Below are 5871 nucleotides of genomic sequence, written 5' to 3'. Positions count from 1 at the left end.
ATCACTTAGATAATAAGAGACCACTAACAGCAGAATATTTATTTCTGCCGCACAAATATCAGGATCTGCAAAATAGCTCTACAAATGCAAATTCCCAAAAGAAAAATTGAGATAAAGTTATTTGAGTTTTGTCACTTTTAATTTATAAATAGGGACAGCTCTTATCATGGAAGCACAGTTGGTGACTTAGCTTTCACATTATAAGAGGCAGAATATAGCTGCAAGAAAGCCATTATCTATTAAGAAATGGATTGGCAAAGTCAAGAAATGTTGGGGAGAAAAGGTCTTTTCCATATATTTGACTAATTCTCATTCAATGGTTAAAGCAAATTTGCATTTGAAATTTCTTTCAAATGAAAAATAACTTCAGTGAAAATTTCCCAAGTGGCATGTAGTATTCTTGCCCTTATTAGTTATGAAATCATTGAAGACAATGAATGAACATTCTACCTTCCACTTAAAATAATTTTACTGTATGTAGTTTTCAAACTAATCTTTCTTTCTAGATGTTTAAGAGACATTTAGAAGGCTTTTAGAATTTTACTATTGTTAATTACATGCCATCAAATTGGGCTTGATCCCTGATATCTGTATGCATAAATGTCCTCTAACCTAGTTTATAAATCATATTTCTCCTAAATGTATTCTAATGATCATCTTAATTCTGTCCCTCCATCTTGTAGTAATCACTTTTATTCTGTTACTTGTATTTCACCTGCCCAGAAGATGTAGGTTTTTGGTTACTAGTCATTGGCTCAGAAGAACCCTTAGTCTTTGTTTTATCTATGACAGTTGAACTTGGGGTGGATGAAACATGACTCCATAGTATTCCTGTCAACCATTTTCCATTCCATAATTCAGTCTTATTCCTCTTACTGTCCACTTTTCACAGCCGTACATTATGTTAGAAAAACTTTTTCTTGAACTTTGATGTGACATAAACATACTTACCACTCCTAATTTTCAGTGCCTTTGTCCTGAGGATAAATCTAATTATTTCTCTAGCACATTGCCAGTTTATTTGTTCTGGAACATTAGAAAACAAAATTACCTTCATTGTTTTGCAGGTAGGTATAGGAGAAGGATAGGCAGTACCAGGAAAAAGGGTAAAAAGAGGGATCAGTTTGGACTTCTTACTCACAAATGAACTAAGTCCAACCACCCTTGATTGCTATTGAAACTTATCTAACTGTAACCAAGTCGGACCATTAGTTGAGAGGATTCCTGTGCAAATAGCAATAAATCAGTAAAATTGAATGTTCATGTGTGGACCTGTGTCATGTGTTCATGCCTGACAGGTGTAAATTTATGACAGGTGTAAAAAAATGATAGTTATAATTATCTGCTCTCTTGATATTCAGTTTTAACTCTGAATTTCCATTTGTATTTACAATAAGCTCTTCCAAATCCTTACTTCAGCTAAACAGCATCATCAATTTGTACTTTGACCTCTAGTTTATATTCCAATCATCCCAATCTTTTCCATTCTTCAATGGTAATTTTTCTGCAAGAAAAATAAATATTAATCTTTTCTGGTTCTTTTTATTCCAAACCATTATTTCTTAAAAAAAAAAACCAACCCCAATCTTCCTGCAATTCCACATTTGAATACAATAAATTGGAATAAATGTAACATGTTACCAATAGACACTAGGGTTTCTATAGAAACATGTAAATTGAGATTTCAGTTTTTGTTCATACGCTTTTCAATATTTGGGAACAGCTATTCCTCAGAAAATATGTCTATTGGTAAATTTGAATATTTGTATAATACAGAATAATGGTGACAAAAGTTGAAAATATTGTGAGTGTAGGGAAAAGCGTACAAGTTGTGAAAACTAACTTCACGACTGGTATCTGTTTTTAAGAGACATGATTATGTTAATTGTATCCAACTTTTACATACCTACATTTCTTAATTTGTATTATCATTTCTTGCTATTTACTGTAGAATTCTTCACCATTGCACATGTATTAAGTGTATGCATGTTTATGGTAGACAGGTTAATGGTATTTGTTAATTCTAAACTACGTATTGCATTTGGGTAGAGCTAAAAGCATTTTTAGCAATCATCTTTTGAATGTCTTTTACTCTAGTTCTTTGTATGATCTCATGACTTAAATAGTATATCATTAATAATCTGACCTAAAGTTGTTCCAATTCAGTTTTGTTCACCTATTTTTATAAAATTCAGGTTGCTACGCTTCATTTCCACTTTGAATCAAGAAACTTCAATTTGTCATAGTCCTCCTACACCATGTTCTACGTCTATGTGACCTTGTAAAATGAGAAACTCTTCTTCTATTTCATGGTGTCAGCTATCAATATTTCTCTTCCACCATATTAAACCTTCACTCTAAAGTTCAATATTTTTTTCTCCATGTTTCATGAGTGTCTGCCAGTGTGGCCGCTCATCATCTCATACCCAATTTGTCTAAATATTTAAGCTGTGTCCATAGAGTGCTAAACAATAGATAATTGGTTTGTTGGTGCTTTCTTTTGGGCTTTTTGAGCTTCTTCCTCCATATAACGTGGCCTTTTTGAAGTCTGCATGCATTGTAATTATCTTAGTTTTACATCATTCCTTTTGACAGCACTGATTAAGATTTTTAAGACTACCCTGCACTATACACAGTTTTGATGAAAAGGAAAGAAATGACTTTAGTTTTATTATTATCATCATCATCTTTATCACCTCTTGTGAGCTCATCATATTCTCTGTCTGTGGATACTTTGCAACTAAAAAGCCTTGAAACTTGAGATTCTTTGTCATGTGGGAGAACTTACATAAACATAGAGAACTATAACATATTATATTGCTATTTTCTAATCTCTAGCCACATTCAAATTCCAGCTCACATTGCATTTTCTAAAAATGTAATGAAAACCTTAATCTTCTTCAACCAACATATAGGAAGCCTCATTATGAATTTACCATAACATTCTTCTACTGATGGACATTTTTCCTTCGAATTTACTATAGGCAATAATGCTGAACTTATGAATAAACTGATTACTATTTCAATATCTAGAGTGTCTAAAGAAATACTGTATGGTATGCAATACACTTGGGGAAACTTTCTTGTACTGGGCATTATGAAAAGCAGTATTATTTAAAATCATTTTATTTACTTTTATCTTCCATATACTGCATCATAAAATATGTCTAGATATATTTAATGATATATGTGATCATAAATGTGATCTAAGCATTTTAAGAAGTATTCTAATAAAAAACAGTTATAAAAGGAATGAATGTAAAATTGTTTCATTTCCCAAATTTTTTCCCTCACAGCTGAACAATTTATGGAGTTTAACAAAGTTGGATGTACTACGGGTAAGCAGTCTAGCAGTCCACTGAGCCCAGTAAAAATTTGTTGCTAATAATTTGTTACCAGGATCAGCGTAGGCAAATCTCATGAGGGAATGTCTATATATAAAATTATAGTGACCATTAAGCATTAAAGGGTTTAGCCTTGCTAACTCAGTGGCTTTGAACAAAATGCCATATCTGTCACACAGATTACCAGCAGCATAAATAGGTTTCAGGCCCTCTTAGAGGATTTCCTGTCAAAGAAAATCTGATGCTCCTAGAGAAGTAGTGTTTTGCTAGGAAACCTGGGGATTGAAACTTTTAAAATTCTTAATTTTTAAAATTCTTTAAAAATTTTAAAATTCCACGTGACACTCTATGTAAGTGAAAGTTGGACTTTGAAGAAGCAGGATGAGATATTGGTTAGGTTATGAACTTTTGTAGAAGATACCTGAGAAGACAGTAAAAAAAAAAACAAGCAAATGAATCATCAAGTAAATGAATCCAGAGTTGTCACTCCAGGCACACATTATCTCACTTCACAAAGTAGGTGAAGACTCAGCTCTCTAGAAAAGACTTTAATGCTGGGAAAGATGAAATAGTCCTCAGTGGAATTGTATCTATGTGAAGGGAAATATGCAGTGGGATACCTTAAGATTCTGTTTTAGGTCCAATAGTCTTCAACATATTCATTAACAATTTAAATGAGGGATAGAAAGGGAAACTCATCAAATTTACAGATGACACTAAGCTAGGGGCAATAGCTAACACTTTAGAACATAGGCTCAACATCCAGAAGTATTTTGACAGACTTGAACCCTGGGCCCTATACAACAAAATGGTGATACAACTAAAGTTTTATACTTAAGCAAGAATAACCAAATGTACAGGTATAGAATAGGCCATATATAGAATAACAGCAGTAACTGAGAGAGAACTCTCAGAATCCTAGTGGCTAACCATTTAAATATAAACCAATGGTGTGTGCTGCACTTGCCAAAAAAGCCAATGCAGTCCTACGCTGTATCAATAGAGGGATACTATTGAGGCTATGTGAAGTGTTAGTTCCACTTTATACTGCTTTTGTAAGACCACATTTGGAACACTCCATCCAGTTTTGGTCACAGCAATACAAAAAACATGTTGAATTTCTAGAAAGGGTGCAGGGAAGAGCCAAAAAGACAATTAGGGGGGCTGGAAGTTAAAACATACAAATGGTTGCAGGAAGTGAATGTGTGTAGTCTAACAAAGAAAAGTATTAGAGATGACAAGATAGCAGTTTTCTAATATTTGAAGAGTTGTCACAGAGGAGAGAGTCAACCTTGTCTCCAAAACACCTGATGATAGGACATGAAGTAATGGATGGAAATGTATCAAGGAGGGATACAACCTACAATTAAGGAGAAAAGTCCTGACAGTGGATTAACCAGTAAAACAGCTTGCCTCCAAACATTATGGGTATTCAATCTCTGGAGGTTTTTAAGAAGAGATTGGACGATCATTTGTCTTGAATGGTATAGGTTCTCCTGCTTGGGCATGGAGGGCAGTGACTACATGACTTCCAAGGTTCCTTCCAACTCTGTTATTCTATATTTTGTGTTAGGCTCTGAAAACCATGAAAGACAGATTGAGGTTCTTATAAGCAGTTTCCTTTATTGTTCTCTCAGTTTTTGCCAAAATAACGGAGTCAACTTGCACCATTGCACACATTTTCTAGGAACTCCTAATAAGGTGCTGTCTTAAATCTCTCTCCCACACAAACTATCTAAAATTCTTTTTCTTTTCTGAAATGCACTCCCCTTTCCTGGGAATCCAGACTACGCTATGTCACAGAACGAAAAAGAGAATGTATCCTTGATTCTGAGAAAGTAAGCAAGCCCCTTCCCAATCCTACAGCACTTTCAGACGGTATAAACTCTGCCCGCTATCAGATATAGAAAAATGTATCTAAATAACTAACAGCAAAAATCTTCATAAGTAAAGATCCATTCATGGATATAAATTTGCAATTTATTGTACATTTTCTTTATTGTGTCTTTAACCCTGACTTTCCAAGCTGCTGAAGCAAAGCCCATTCTGCAAGTTATGCTCTTGTGACAAATGTCCTGCCTGACACCTAGTATTCTGTATTCTGAGGTTTGGATTATGTCCTTGAAACGTTATCTTTTTTGGGACTGTGTGCTTTGAGTTTTTGACTCCTAATAACCGCCTGGAAAAATCCCTGAGGTTTTATTAGCAAGGTTTGTCAGAAATGTCTTGCCAATATTTCTTTTCAAGACCTGAGAGAATGACTGGCCCAAGGTCATGGAACTTGATTTGGGTCTAAAGGGGGACTAGAACTAATCATCTCCTGCTTTCTATGCTTTAACTGCTGTACCAAACTACGTCTTTTTTATTATCTTCTGGGGCTTACATATGTCTCCACTCCAAGAATATTCCATTCCATTAGTACTACCCTCCAACTGACCACAAGTTCCTCTATACAGTGGTTCATCGATGAAGCTAAAACAGTTATCTAAGTGCCACAATCAAGTGTGGCTCCATTTGAATTTAAAAA

The sequence above is a fragment of the Natrix helvetica genome (assembly GCF_964273705.1).
Source record: "Natrix helvetica genome assembly, chromosome: 5".
Taxonomy (NCBI): Eukaryota; Metazoa; Chordata; class Lepidosauria; order Squamata; family Natricidae; genus Natrix; species Natrix helvetica.
The sequence above is the reverse complement of the archived record's forward strand: the minus strand, read 5'-3'. Positions refer to the sequence as shown.